This window comes from Dermacentor albipictus, chromosome 6 (assembly GCF_038994185.2).
Source record: "Dermacentor albipictus isolate Rhodes 1998 colony chromosome 6, USDA_Dalb.pri_finalv2, whole genome shotgun sequence".
NCBI classification, from domain to species: domain Eukaryota; kingdom Metazoa; phylum Arthropoda; class Arachnida; order Ixodida; family Ixodidae; genus Dermacentor; species Dermacentor albipictus.
Genome location: NC_091826.1, coordinates 85,263,881 through 85,280,297, shown reverse-complemented (window position 1 = coordinate 85,280,297; position 16,417 = coordinate 85,263,881). Strand labels below are relative to the sequence as shown.

At 44.2% G+C, this 16,417-nt stretch overlaps 1 long non-coding RNA gene across 1 annotated transcript in view; it reads left to right on the top strand.

Moving 5' to 3' along the window:
• Positions 1–16,417, top strand: part of LOC139046953 (uncharacterized) — an 83,232-nt gene that overhangs the window by 40,713 nt on the left and 26,102 nt on the right. Inside the window, exon 4 of the long non-coding RNA XR_011507002.1 lies at positions 8,222–8,438. This is a non-coding gene — a long non-coding RNA (uncharacterized lncRNA). The remainder of the gene's footprint in view (positions 1–8,221; positions 8,439–16,417) is intronic.

Here is a 16,417-nt window from a genome sequence, read left to right as displayed (position 1 = left end):
GAAGCTTAAACTACGGTGCTCCTATTCATGTTGATGGGAACAAAGAAATCATATCTTTAGGCAGTAAATCAACTGATAATATTCGTGATAACATTCGTTAGGATAAGTTCGTTGCATTTAAGAGAAATCAGTAAAATACACTACCATAGTTGTAAGAAATAAATGGTAGGTCTGTTGATGCGGCCAGGTTTCTTGTTCTTAAGAAAATGATTTTAACTTTCGAAATTGCGAGAAATATCCCGTACAAATTTTACAATTCTAACTCAGCAATGAAAGTATAATATCATAAATAGGTTAACTGCATGTAAAGTTTACACAGGCAACATATTTTCACAGATCTCAAAAAATTGTGAATCATTCCACTCTGTGAAGGTGGATGACCAGCGAAGCTGTTTAGCGCACCACATAGAGGTAACTTAGAATTTTGACCAAAGGTACGAACATACTTATTGTCCTGATCGGCAGTCATAGTGGTGATAGGTATGCACACACATTGTCGTAATCCTCTGCTAATAAATGCGTCCATCACGTGAGACAAAAGGTGGCTCATAACCCCTTTAGGTATGGTTCATACCACCGCAAATAAAAAAAAACAATTAACGCGGCCTTCCCATGACGATGACAGAGGATAAATAAAATTACGCTGCAATGATGAGTGGTAGCGGAGCCAGCTGTGGAAGAAGACGATGAGGACGAGTGCATCAACCGTGGCACGAGCGCGTTCACGCGGTTGCGCCGAGGGGCGCTAATGAACTATTTCGCGGGTTGTTCGCGGACGACGGAAATGCCCTAGCCATATACAGGTCCTGTGTGATATATCGTTAATTCCTTAGTAGGGCTCTTGCAAGCCCTCCTGAATATCTAAACTTGCCCGCTAGAGATGCTCTAGCAGTTGTATTCCACAAGGCTGACACCCCTTTTCCTTTGTTTTTTTTGCAGTTAGAAAAACTGAGTTTCAAGTTCCTAATCTGGCAGAGATAGGACATACTTGTAAAAAAATTTAGAGCTCCAAATCAAAATTTTCCTTTCTAGGCGGGCCAGACCTAATTTCTGTTTCTCCCAAGCGCAAAAAAACACACACTTCGAATATATACTGAGCGGTTGTCTCATTACTGGATTTGTGCGCTTTACGTTCATCTGAATGGGGAAATAGGTCTTGGTCACGAGTCAAAGTTCCTTCTCAACCATTTTTCTTTGTTTATTCTAGGGAGATTCTGTCAAGGAACTATCTCCTATAATGTCCCGCAATACTGTAGGAGCCCTCAACAACGCGTTTCTGAGCGGCTATTGCGGAATGCTGCCACAGAGGTACCAAGTTATTCCTAGAAAATGCGTGCCTAACTTTCCTTCTACGCATTAATATAGCGCCTACATTTGAGTAGAATAACTCCTCACGTGAATACTCATCAACCGTAACGAAGTAAAAAAAAAAGGTTAGTTTCATGCTTTCATCAAAAAAGTAAACAAATTTCTTGACGCTGAATTCGCGGGCATATTTTTTTTTCAAGAAAATATATTGACATGCATGGCACACCTCAGCATTTCACGAGCAGCAGAACCATTTACCTCAAGATATCTTGCATTGTATAAGGTAATTTGTTTACTATTTGAGAATTTTTTGAAAAATGTAAAACTGCATTTCAGACTTTATGGTAGAGATCAGCCGTAACGCCATTCAGGATGCAGAGCACGTCCATGCTTAGGGCGAAACAATGAAATGTTCCTTACCTCAGTAAGGAAGCCTTCATTGCGGTGAGGCTACCTTATGTCCTTCCTCACTGAGGGGCCCTCGGTGAAGGCTTCCTTGCTGCTTCCTCAGCATAAGGTAGGTCCAATGCTACCTTCATGCGTCCTTACGCCGCTCCTCGCCGTGAACGAGCGCTTCGCCTCACTGCTTAAACACGTGACGTTTGCTTGCGCATGCGCGCTGTCGCCCACCTGCGGAGAAGCGCAAGCAAGGTACGTCTTGCCAGGCATCTTCGTTTCAGTCACGCGTGGGGCATGAAAGCGTTGCTAGGCGTTGCTAGGTGTCGCACGACGCCAGCGTGCCAGCGTTGATGGAGCACATCAAGTTTTGCGCTGTAATGCGCTACATTTTTTAAGTTTAGTAAACAAAACTAGAAGAAAGCGTCCACGCTTCTCTATATTAGCTCTTCAATTTAAGGATTGTGCGAAGATACAAATTTTTTTATTGAATAATGGTGTTCGTGCAAAGCTTTTAAGAGATAATATCGAACCCAGACATGCGGCAACCGTTCCTTACGTGAGGACGGGCGAAGGGAGCTTTCAGAGTACGCTTGCTTCCTCCATCGATCCTTCGCTCTAAGGAGGCCTCACGTAAGGTTAGGAAGCGCTCGCAGGAAAGGAAAGTTTCATTGTTTGGGCCTTAGTGTCTAGCACCAATCCAGCCAATGAGCCGGAGCGAGTGGGGCACTTGTGACGTCACCCCTGAGAGGGTGCTACTTTAATTTCTCGTCACTAATAACAATTGCTTATTTTAGACGTTTGTATTTTAGTCAATTAGGGATAAGAAGAATTCAGATCTTTCAGTATAAACCAAAAAAGAAGGCACCGAATAAGGTACCCTCAGTGTTTTTTTTTAGGAATTTGGCATTAATCGTAAAGGGTGAGTGAAAAAGATTTCCCAGATAGTTCATAAGCCGATTGCCTTGCATCTTCAAGCCAACATGCGCGCCGATGCAGCAACCAGGGGGCATATTCTCTAAGTATTCACTTAGAGGACACTTATATTTTGTCTGCTGCTGAAGCGCTCATTGGCTGGGAGCACCTGTCTCCTTGTGGTGCACTATCCAGCACAGCCAATCAGCACTTGAGCCGCAGACAAAACGAACATGTCCACTGTGTAAACACTGACGTATTACGTCCTTGGATAACGCATATCACCAGCCTCCGTTTCACAAATCGTTACTATTTCCGGATTTTTGTCTATTTTTCAGAAGCGGCAGTGATAAATGTAGGAAGTGGGGAGTGATGATGAGGCAATGAGCAATCTGGTTTTCAAGGCAGGAGCAGGAGGAAAAAAAGCAATAGATACGAGATACCATGGAACGCGACACGGCACAAATGAGGCGCTGCCTTAGAGGAGAATCCCAACAAAGTGGGTACCCGCAGAGCCTACCACACCAGCTGCTGTTGATCACGTGGAACCTTGACCCAAGGCTTGAAAATTTTCACGTTTCGACGAATGAACTTGGCTAGTTCACTGATGGTTGTCTCCCAGTTGTATCAACCATATATTTCATTTTTCTTTCTGTTGTAATTCCGTAGTTGCTCAATGTTCCAAATTCTCCTTCTCTTCGTGTGCTCAAATATAACATGTGTTCCCTTAATTTCTGCGAATGGCGTCATGTTGCCGCATGACGTTATTCTGTTTCCATAGACAGCTTATCAAAAACTTTGTTTATCTTCGCACTGTATGCCCCTGCACTGTCGAAGAGCGGGATCTGGAATCGTGCTGCGCGATTAAGCTTGCATGAAATTACTTACCGAGAGATTTGCTGAAAAGAAGCGGTAAGCTTGACGCGGAAAATTAACGTAGACCGAGAAAGGTCTGTGAAAGTTCATCAAGTCAAACATACTCAGAAACACGAAAACAAAACGAAAAACAAGCATAGCTGTTAGGTTGAAATACAAATAAGAAATTTTACGTTGAATTTTGGTATACGAATTCGCAGGTCCAAACGGGCATTTTAGAATCTATGTAAGACAACGCTTTGTTGAAGTGTGTAATCAGATTATATCAATTTGCCCATTTCATTAATGCGTCTCCCGGCGTAAACTGCCGCGCGCATCTGCTCTCATGCACCCGTGTTGCGCAGTGGGACATAAATGGCGATGATCTCGAAAAGCTCGTTGGCGTTGGCACATTAAAAGTGTTTGTAGGAGCGTAACAGTTGTTACAACATCGGGCTGCTGTACCGAGGGTGCGCGGTTTGATCCCGCTGCCACGTGCGTGTGCTCATATTTTTTGTTACGCTTGAGGTACTTGACAAGACAACGCTGCACCGAGAAGCCATGGTCAAGAACGTTCTGGAGGGTCCGCAAAGAAAAATTTTTTGTAAAGATATTGAAAACGCTGATCTTTACACAAAAGGAAAGTGAACGAAATCAAACAAGGATATACCGATACGTTGGTCTAGTAGTCACTTTCTTGTTCATAAACCTGTAACAGAAAATTCTAAAGCGACAAATAAAGCCACGTGATTCCTAACCTTCAGCGTAATTAACATAATGCTCGACTAAGAAGAAAGTCTTGAGATTACAGAGCCACAAACAATCTGACACGATGCCTGTCGCAGAAGGAAACTGCCGACTAATTTCGAATCCCGGATGCCATCTGCCGCGCATCTAATCTATGGTAGATGAACTACTTTGCATTCCATCCCCGTGGAACTGAAGCCACGACAGGTGGCACAAAGTCCGCTACCATAAGCACGGCAGCAGAACGTAAATACTTGCCACTGGGCTACTTAACGGGTATGAAAGTCGGCTGAGAGTAGCTGATACATTACATTTACGTTTATCAATGCGTAAACATTCTTTTGCGAGCTCCCCAGCCTTGTCACGCGAAAAGTGCAGTGCTTTCTATTGGCAGAAAAATGCGTAATTTGATAAGTTATGACATTTTATTGTTATGAAAGTATACATGTATCTGACTGGTTGCTTTTAAGCAAGGAGGAACAGATTAAAGGAAAAAAAATGAAATAAAAGGAGAATACTCTTAGAGATACATAGATCTCTTGAGAAAAGTCATAGTGAAGTTTATAGTAGGGGTGGACCAAATAAAATTTGGGGCTGGGTCAACGTGAAATTCGGAAGAGGGTCATCATGAAATTCGGATGTGGGCCAACTTGAAGCTCCGGAATAGGCCCACTTAACTTTGGGGCTGGGCCAACTGGAAGTATGGAAGTGAGCCCACTTGAAATTTGTGGTGAGCCAAAGTGAAATGTGGGGTAGGCCAACTTAAATTAGAGGCTGGGACAACTTGAAATTAGGGATAGGCCAGCATGAAATTTGGGGGTGTTCGAACTTGAGTATGACGGCGGCCGAGCTTACATTGGGGTGTGGGTGAAATTGAAATTTGGACGTAGGCCAACTTGAAATCTGGAGGTGGGCCAAATTAAGTTCTGGAGTGCACCAAATTCAAACTTTCGACTGGGTGAAGTTAAATTTAGTAGCGGGACAACTTGAAGTCTAGGGGTGGGCCAAGTTAGATTTGGGGGTGAGCAAACTTGAAGTTTGGGGGCTGGCCAAGCTAAATTTGGGGGTAGGTCAATTTGAACTTTGGGGGTGGGCCAACTTAAAATTAGGGATGACCTAAGTTGAAATCTGGTGGTAGGCCACCTGAAATTTGGGGGTGGGCCAAATCAAGTTTGAAGGTAGGCCAACTTGAAATTTTCATGTCTGCAAACTTAAATTTATGGATGGGTCAAATTGAAGTTTGTGGGTAGGCGAACCTTAATATTGGGGTGGGCCTACGTGGAATTTGGATTGGTACAACTAAAATATGGAGTTGCGCCAACTTGAACATTGGGGGTGGACCTACTTAAACTTGATAGTGAGACAACATGAAATGATGGTGTTGGCCAACTGAAGATTTTTTTTTTTTGGGGGGGGGGGGGGTCTAATGGGCACTTGAATACTACCGAGCGTCCTTCGATTTATACCTCGGGGCCAAGAGAGCGTGTTGAAATGCTTGGCGCGTTTTAATTGGGTCTTACAGAGGCGCAGTCAGAACGCAGGCGAGAGCTAGAGTGGACAGCGAGCGTGTGTATAAAGGTAAGTCGTCATTTGCGGAAATAAGCGCGCGCAAGGCGGCGCGAATAAAAACGCGCGCCAGGGAAGGCACGTTCACGACAAGAATTCTCTGCCGTGCGAGGAGGGGTTCCGAACCTATTTTTTTCGGGGCGCTGCGTTTCAGCAACCCTTAGAGAGCCAATCACAGGCGCTGAAGTCAACACGTGGGCGGTGGGGTCAGTGCTCTCGCCGGCGTTTCCGACAGGGCGCGCGCGCCATGTCCCAGCGCCGGGGAAGAAGAACGACTGAAACGCGCGGGAATTCTCGCGGGATCCCGAGGCATCTCGAAAGAGGCCGAGAGCTCTCGCCTGCCCGCCGTTCTCCGCGATAGCGAACGCGCAGCGGTGTGGCCTTCGAAACGTGGCGCGCGTTTTTAGGCACGCCGTCTTGCGCGCGCTTATTTCCGCAAGTGAGGACGTACAGTCGCCCAAATCTTTAACTGGTGTGCGGGAGCAGCGACTTTTCCGTGCGTCAGCGCCGTTTGACGGGGCGAGGCTGGAAACAGTCTGAGGCTAAGCGCATGCGGACAAAGCGCGCTCAGCTGGGCCCATCGTCTACTAGGCTGTTTCCAGCCTCGCCGCGTCATACGGCGCTGACGCCCGGAAAAGTCGCCGCTCCCGCACACCAGTTAAAGATTTGGGCGACTGTACCTTAACACAGGCTTGCGATAGCAAGAGTGAGGGCGACATGGCCTCGCGGCGTGCACTCTCCCCTTACGCAACGCCTCACTCACTGGTGCGGCAGCTGGTGTTGCATTTCGACAGCCCAGCTCCGTCGAGGTGCGCTAGTACCCAGCGTTTCGGCTCAATTGGTACAATCTCGTTGAAACGGCCAGATGCGGCGAGAGGACCTGACAATTGTCTGCGAACGTCGAAGCATTTTACAGCGAAGCTGTTTACCTCTAACGACCACCGATTCTTTCGTAGCCGTCCACAGAAAACTTCCGATTCATGGGTTGATCCAGAAGATAGTGCAAAGCTGGGCTGACCCGCGGCGGAGGTGAAGCAGGCGTTAAGCACTCAACTTACGAGCGCCGATCTCGAAGCAAGTGCAATGCCGGGCCGACCCGCGGTGGAGGCAAAGCATGCGTTAAGCACTCACCATACGTGGGCCGCTCCCGAAGATAATGCAATACCGGCCAGACCCGCGGCGGAGGTGAAGAAGGCGTTAAGCGCTTCCCGTACGAGGGCCGATCTCGAAGTAAGTACAATGCCCGGCCGAAGTGCAGCAGAGGCGAAGCCGGCGTTAAGCATTCCCCATTCGTGGGCCGATCCAAAAGATAGTGCAATGCTGGGCCGACCTGCGGCGGAGGTGAAGAAGGCGTTAAGCGCTTCCCGTACGAGGGCCGATCTCGAAGTAAGTACAATGCCCGGCCGAAGTGCAGCAGAGGCGAAGCCGGCGTTAAGCATTCCCCATTCGTGGGCCGATCCAAAAGATAGTGCAATGCTGGGCCGACCTGCGGCGGAGGTGAAGAAGGCGTTAAGCGCTTCCCGTACGAGGGCCGATCTCGAAGTAAGTACAATGCCCGGCCGAAGTGCAGCAGAGGCGAAGCCGGCGTTAAGCATTCCCCATTCGTGGGCCAATCCAAAAGATAGTGCAATGCTGGGCCGACCTGCGGCGGAGGTGAAGCAGGCGTTAAGCACTCCCCATTTGTGGGCCGATCCAGAAGATATTGCAACGTCGGGCTGAATCGCTGGGGACGTGAAGCAGGCGTTAAGCACTCCCCATACGAGGGCCGATCTCGAAGTAAGCTCCACACCGAGCCGAACTGCAGCGGAGGTGGAGTAGGTGTTAAGCATTCCACATACGTGGGCCGATCCCGAAGATAGTGCGATGCCAAGCCGTCCATTGGCGGAGGTGCAGTTCACCATTAAGGGGCCCACATACACAGCTTCGCTGCTCAACTTTCTTCACAGAGTCGAAGGGCACTGAATTTTTTTGCCACCGACATGGCCATGGGCAGGCGCGCATATGCTAAGAAAAGCATTTAAGCAAGACTAAACAAAAAAGAAATTCACAGTCGAGCCAAACAATGCTTATGCTTAGTCGACAATTCTGAGTGCTTAGTCGACAATTGTCAGAATTTCTGTAGCTTTTGGTTCCAGCGCACGTTGGTCGATTTCTTATCTCCTTGAATAGTAGCAAACCTGTGCTATTTTTATTTGTGGAGTGTTATTTTCTTCCTATATGACTACATGAGTCTGGAAACACCCTCCCTACTTGAACTTTGGTTCTGCGGTATTTTAAAACTAAAGAGGAGTAGGTACAATTAAAGTAATAAATAATGGTATAATTAAAAAAATTATTAAATATGCCTAAACATAAGTTGTTTGAAAGCGTGTATTATATGATCCTTGCTTTTAAGCTCAAAAGTGACATTTGATAATGTTATCTTTTTCTAAAGACCTGCAGATTGGACCTTACGCATAATGCAGTGTCTGCATCATGCGAATTTAACCTCAAGAACGCAGAAGTTCACTACGACGGCGCGATGTCCTATGGAAGATACGTACGGGAGACGTTCAGTCTCTACGCTTTCATAACTGAGTTCCCTTTCGGAGATCACATTAACCCTGCTTCGCTGACGATGATAGTCTTGTTCAAACCTGGTGGATCCGTAGGTAAATGCCTAATATATCTTTCTTTTCTTCGTTTACATTATTACGTGTAGCACCTATTATCGCTTTGCTACAGGAGCTGTGCTGCTCTGGTGCTGGCACCAATCCGGTTTTGACAGAAAGACACTTTCTACCGTTAAAGCATAGTGAAAAAATAACGCGCTCAGCACTTCCAATGTCTTTTATCAACCTACTGCCGGCGTTACGAAGCGCTGCACTGCAACATGTCTGATAGATCATGCTTAACGTATGAGCTAATTGCCTCGCAAAAAATTTCAGTGTGTGATCACACGGCATAGGAAGCACCTACAGCAGAAGCGCAAAAACGCCGAAGAAAAAAGAAATCACTGCCTAATCATGTTACCCCTAAAGAATAACAGCCCAATTTCTAGGGAAGTTTCTTTTTAGCTCGTGAACTAGGAATTACCGTTGCCTTTAACTAAACGACACAATAAAAAATGTTGCCTTCATATAATGCCTTCGAGAAGTACTTAAAGGATTTTTAGGTAAAGGCAACACCTCAGCCAGGCGTTTTTAACGTTGCCTGGGAATCAGCCAAAACGTCCTATGCAGCCATTTCAACCAAATATGTTCTTGGTGACAGCTGTACTTCTGCCCTGACAGCGAGCTAAGTTCTATGCAACCACGCACTATCAAGATCGCCTACACATGACTGATAACGTGTCTCACATTTCTATGAGAAACAGACAAACTTTAGTTCAGTGAGTACACCCTGGGTGTTTGAAAATAGAAACAAATATTGTAAAAAAATCGAGAGTTCAGATATTTTTAACAATTAAAATCACATCATTAACGTTACTCCCACACATATAACCCCTCACTTTTGGTCCTTATTATTCATTGATTTATTCATTTATTCATTTAACTCGGTATTTTCAGCATCTCTGTGGTTCTACATAGAGGAGTGGTTTATCACTTATACAATGCAGTAATTCAACCACACACACAAAATCGCTTACCCATCATGATAACCTGTCCCCTGTTTCTACGAACGAGATGTATACAAAGTTTAGTTAAGTCATGACAACGTAGGTGCTTGAAATGACTAATGAATAGGCTAAAAAATTGAGAGTGAAGAATTCCAGTCAGAGGTAGTATTCTGTAGGAAGGAATTTGTATACTGGTTTGTACGGCATCAGGGCAGAACTCTCACACTGTGATTGTTGCGGAAGGAAATGTATGAAGAGGCAGAGACAAGCTCGCACTTTAACACTTGAATACGGAAGAAGATTTTCTAAAATAAGGCACAGTTCATATTCTTCTAAGAACTAAGTCGGGTAGTTCGAGAGAACGAGTTATTGCTGATATGCTTGCATTGGAGGAATAGTACCTTGGATTTTGACGTATTTTGAATGTGATCTCCTAAAATTTATTTTTCCAATAGGATTCCAAAAGAATGGAAATACATGAGAAACATGTGGAATCTTAGTACCATGATATAATGGATCGATACAGATCTATACAGCAACACACCTATATGTACACAGCAGAAATTTCAAGTTTTTTTTGTGGATGTGTTTATGAAGGTGGCAAACGTCTCGTATTGCAACTATATTTCCACAATAATACAGGTCGTTGTACAGGTGTTTAAGCTTATCAAAAAAGTATTTTTATTTGTTTCACTTTAACTGTTCTACAAAGTTCTACCAATGCTGCATAGTCACCTCTTCCCATGCACATGTCTTACAATTGGCTGCAAGAATTTCCCAGCTTCGTAGCCCCGTGTTGAGAACTGGGAAGGCATGACTGATAAACAGGGAATTGGAGTATTATTACTTATGCAACCATTCCCCATAATTGTAGTTTTATTGTTTATTACGGGTTGAAAGGCATATATAATATTTCTTAGGGTGGCTTGGTTTGGGCGGCATAATTTGAACTCGGCAAAAACGCCTTGCCCGAATTTCAAAAACTCCAAGTGGCTTGAAGAAAGAATCACACGTATGGTCTCATTACTCTAAAGAATTTTATAACTAACTGCGGAAAAGAGCAAACTTGACTGTTCTCAAAGTCGTTACATCAAGAAACTGGTGACATGAATATCAGGAAGCAAGGACTGCTTAGCTTTTGCATAGCTACTCAATATTCACTTTGCGTTTCAAATGATGCTCTGTTACAACGCCTAGATTTATTAACCTAGTAACACCTTCAATGCGTTCTTCACCTACCTTAGCACACATGAGTCGAAAGATGTAACTCTGTGAAGAATAAACGAACAAATGTTTTGTTCTCATCTTAAGTTCAGTAGCACCTTATTAGCATAGAACGAGTGCCTAAGAAGCTTCATTAATTCGTTAGCTATTCGTAAAGCTTCCGCCGTGCACTCATGTTCGCAAGTTAGAGTAGTGTCATCCGCGTTCTTGCCAACATGAAAATTAAGCAATATCAGCGGTACATGGTTGATGTATAATGAATATAATAAGGGTCCCAACGTTGATTCTTGGTAGACTCCCACTGTGACCGCAGAAAAAGTCTCATTCAACAACGAGAAATCGAAACTTTTGTTGTCCATTAGTGAGATAGCTGCTGAAACATTCTATACAAGAACTATAGAAGCTGCGATGTTCTAGTTTCTCAAGCAGCATCCCATTATACACAGTATCAAAAGCTTTTTGTTAATGAATAAATTATCAAGAATTGCCAATGAATAACACGATATTATTGCTTAAGTAGGTGCTTACAATAGCTGAGAAAGGTAATATAGCGGTGGCGGTTTACCTGTTCCTCCTGAATACATGCTCGCTTGGTATTAGCACTGGTTACCGTTCAACGAAATTATTGACCCATTTCGCGATGAGTTTTACAGAAGCTGCAAGAATGGCAGTCAGAACAGATATTGGGCGACAATTTTGCAGGGACGCTTCAATCTACATTTTTTGTGTATAGCCGCAACTTTAGCAAGACCTGGGTACGTAGGTCTCTGAAAGGCATGATTAAATATAATTTCCAATGGAACAAGAAGAGCCGCTATACATGTCTTTAACATAATCAAAGACCATGTCCAGCGCTGTGTTTGTCGGGCTTCGCGTTGACTTGTACGACGATCTCGGTGGCTGTGATTTTAGAGTAACCAAAGGAATTCACCATTCTGACAGAAAGACTCTAAAATATAACGCCAGTACATGGATTCGTAATTTCCTTGGCGACATTACAAAGTAATTATCAAAAGATTACACTATGGATTCTGCCGAGATTCGTTTCACCTTAGCATAGCACATATTGTATGGATTAAGAATTGGTTTTATTATTCAGTTTATCTGCCAATAATTTTAGTATTGAATTTCTAACATGACGGGAGAACAGTCTTCCTTACGAGCACGCCTGATTTGCGTCACCCTATTTTGAACTATACTGAAATTTTCTTCGTATAAATATTTGCCCTGACTCTGCTAAATTTTGTATGCCGACTGATTTCTTTTGATGAGCTGCAAAATAGCACAGGTCATCTATGAACAAATAGGCTTTTTGAAGTACCACCTCTCGCGTATGAAAGGAGATTGCGCTATGGCTTCTCTCAAGTTATAAGTTAATAAGCTATATTGCTGGTTTGCTTCAATACGGTGCTGATTTATATCGCTAATTTCTAGAACACCTTGTTGTAAAATGTCAATATATTTTTTTATGGTAAGAGATAATTTTTACACATATTATATTCACGGCGAAATATGATGTGTTTAGACAACGATAACACATTACTGTGTCATGAATAAGTGACTGTTGGCGTATCGAAATTCCGAAGTATGTGATCAGTCGACGTTGGCGGCGAGGGAGTGTCCCTGATAAGGGCCGTAATAGTATTACGAAAACCATAGAAACTGATCAGGGAACAAATCCTCTTTGTATTGTAGAAGGTACCGCTTACTGATATTTTTTATTGAATCTGGTCAAGTGAAGGAGCAGTGCTTCAATGTAATGCAAAAAGTTATCATTATGTTGGTTAAGGGCTCGACAGACAACAACAATTGTTGCAGTAGTACTTTTTACAAGGAAGTGAAATTCATGCAGAAAAGTGTGTGAAAAGAGTGGGACAAAGGGGACACTAGATATTATTGTTCGTGAACACCGCCTCACGTGCGTGACATGACAACCTTGGAATTGAAAAGAATGACAAATCTCGTATATTTTCAACTACTCCAGGATTCAGCTATGTCTAGGATACAGCAACCAAATCGAAGGGAGACGAATCAGTGGCTAGTAAAAAGCCAACTCTGCGCATTGCACTGTACCCGCCAGTAAGACTATTTAATGAGCGGTAACTGATAGAAAGACACATCTACAATTCTTAGCATATCTCTGAAAGCCCTTCCTCAGTGTCAATATGTACAATGTCTAAATTCTATGTTCTCCTAGCAAGAATTTTGCTAATTACCACCGAAGTAAAGTTCCAGCTTTTTTTTTTCTTTTACGAGCAGCAGCCTTGGCAAGTAATATTTGGTTTTCTATGCTAGAGCTCATTGATGTATACTGCATTACTTCTTTCAAAATCAGTCAAAATCAAATAGTTTTTTTTGCCGCTTGCAATGCACTAGCACAAGCTGTGTGGATGCGAACTTGACGATTACGTTCGGCTTTTCGTTGTTTTAGCTTGGGACCACATGTATCACATCCATGCCTGCATTATAGAGCAATTCGAGTCTTTTTCGTGACTTCTATCATTGTGTCGGCTAGGCTTTTGTTGGGTTGCTTAGGCATGCCCATGGTCTCGATATTTTGTTGACAACTGTATTTTTTTCAGTTCGATGAATTGTTTCCAGGTTTCTTTAGTTTATCGTGCAGATATATATCTTTGTTCCTGAAGAGTGCTTGTTCCTGCTTTAATTTTCGAGCATGATTTTGAATTCTTGAAAGCATTTTCATGATTAACAGTGAATTGCCTGCTCGCATTTCTGCGCATATTTTCCTGCTCAAAGTCAGGTAGCATTTTAGCGGCTTCCTTCATTGTTGCATCTTTTCTATTTGCACAGTACACGAACTCTGTAGGCCAGCCTCCAAGACACTACGTTACCGAAGCACAAGATACGCACCTGACAACAGGGAAGACCAATGCATGAACAACTGCTGCGGAGAAAGCGCACGTGCCTGGGCTACCCGCAGATATTAAAACTGGAGGATAGTTCTGAACAGTTCGAAGAAATTCAGTCAGTATGGAACAGGTATTTGAGATACACGAGCCATGCTCAAGCTTGGGTCCGGTAAGACAAAAACAAAGGCATGACCGGAAGACAAACTCTTGAACTTCGATGCAATGACGATGATTGCGTGACGATTGGGGCAGAGTGTCCATTCACTGACGACTACAGGATACCGATAGAATCACCAACACGGAATGATATCGACAAGTCCACCAAGGCGGTACGATAATGAAAGCACGTCGAGAACCGGGAGTCGATGTTAGAATGACGACGATGGTACTACCGCGATATCACAACGATAATATTACAAAAAAATGTATGACGACGAGTGTATAAGGACAATGGCGTGGCAACCATATGAGCTGATGTAATGACGAAGAATGTTTCCTAAAGCCCGTATGCCGACTATAGTGCGTTGACGAAAGCTTGCGGTTGACGGCATCATGAGAGTCGGATGATGAAGCTGTAGGGCTGACGAAAGTGCGACAGCGAGGGCATAACGATGATGGTTCAACAAGGGATGCATGATAGCCACTGCTCAGTGGTGATAGCGCACAGCTGTGGTTTCATCATCATCATCACCATCATCATCATCATCATCATTATCATCATCCTGGTTACGCCCACTGCCGGGCAAAGGCCTCTTCGATACTTCGCCAACTACCCTGGTCATTTACTAATTGTGGCCATGTTGTCCCTGCAAACTTCTTAATCTCATCCGCCCACCTAACTTTCTGCCACCCCCTGCTACGTTTCCGTTCCCTTGGAATCCAGTCCGTAACCCTTAATGGCCATCGGTTATCTTCCCTCCTCATAACATATGCTGCCCATGCCCATTCCTTTTTCTTGATTTCAACTAAGAAGTCATTAACTCGAGTTTGTTCCCTCACGCAATCTGCTCTATTCTTATCCCTTAACGTTACATCCGTCATTCTTCTTTCCATAGCTCGTTGCGTCATCCTAAATTTAAGCAGAACCCTTTTCGTAAGCCTCTAGGTTTCTGCCCCATACGTGAGTACTGGTAAGACACAGCTCTTATACACTTTTCTCTTCAGGGATAATGGCAACCTGCTGTTCATGAATTCAAAATGCCTGCCAAACTCACCCCATCCCATTCTTATCCGATCCCATTCTGGAACGGCCGTTGTGTCTTGTTTTCCGGGTTTTAGCATACATATAGTTCGAGTGACGACGACTTCCCAGATTCATATGTACGTTTTGAAGATGTGTTTCAAGACCAAGCTGACGACACGTAAATAATTTGGCAGCAGTCATATCATTAGATGTGGCGTAGAAGCAAATGGCATGTTGTAGACATGTTGAAGAATCTCAGCAGACGTCTACTGAAAACGTCGTGTCGTTGTCACATGGAAACGCAAGCAACTTGACAACCGATATGCCTTGGGGAAGAACTTGCTTTGCCATAATAAATTGATGACGAAGAGCCATGTCCACTTATCGGCAACGATTATGACGTAGTAGGACACAGCAACATTGTTCATCGAAAGCAGATAATAATAATAATAATATATGGGGTTTTACGTGCCAAAACCACTTTCTGATTATGAGGCACGCCGTAGTGGGGGACTCCGGAAATTTTGACCACCTGGGGTTCTTTAACGTGCACCTAAATCTAAGTACACGGGTGTTTTCGCATTTCGCCCCCATCGAAATGCGGCCGCCGTGGCCAGGATTCGATCCCGCGACCTCGTGCTCAGCAGCCTAACACCAGTCGAAAGCAGATCCAGAACACCCATGTGTGACCACGTAATCACCATCGGGTACAGGCAAAGATGATCGCAAATCGACTAAAGTCAATGCTGTAAGCGGCAGGCAGACGTAGGCGGTCGTACTAAAGCTCCTCTGGAGGTTCGCACGAAAAAGCTGGAGAAGATCTTTTCCCACATTTTCTTCCTCGAGGAATTTTGAGGCAAAAATTACCGGTCCAACAGTTGATCAGAGCGGAACTGGCGGCAAGGAAGTCTTGTCCGAGGATAAGGCGATGGGGCAGTTGGTCAGCACTGTAGAAAGAACAGGACTGTGGCGGCGGACGATGCTTATACGGGCTGTACACATTGCAGTAACGCTAACAGTGCTGCCATCGGCGACGCGTACGACTCTTATAGTAGCAGCAGTGAGAACCTCCTTCAATCGGTGACGGAGGTTCACATTCATTATCGACACCTGGGCTTCAGTATCCATTCATGCCAACAATAAAACACCGTCAACGTGAATTTCAAGGTAATTCTGAATAGCTAGGAATATCAATGAGGATCTCCGCACGATTAACATAATGCAGCACTACCCTCCGTTTATTTGAATGTGGGAAAAGACAAGAAATAGTGCATAGAGCTGGAAACGTGCTCAACGCGCTCACCAAGAGCGTCGGCCAGGTCCTTCAGAATCTTTCAATGTTGATTTGCCAAAAACAACGTATGGTTTTGCTGCCCCTTCAGCCTTCAGCCCGCCCCAAACTTTCACCTCGTGTGTGTACGAATTAATACCCGAGAGAAACCTCTCCCACCTAGCCCTTCTTTTTTGCTTTCGCGTCTTCCCTGCGATTTAATGTGTTTGAATGCAGTAGGACTCTCCACATTAGGATATTGACGGAGAATACCCCACGGTTCACTTTGTTTCTCAGGTACTTGTCAACGTTCATCCTTCCACCAAAGGACTCGTGTTTTGCATGAGTTACGATTTGGACTTTTCTGTTGTGTCTATCATAAGAGTGGTAAAATATGCTACGGCCTCGTCTATACTAAATTCGCTTATAAAATCTCGTGACAAAGAAAATCGATTCTTTAAAGTGTTCCAAATCAACTGACGCTA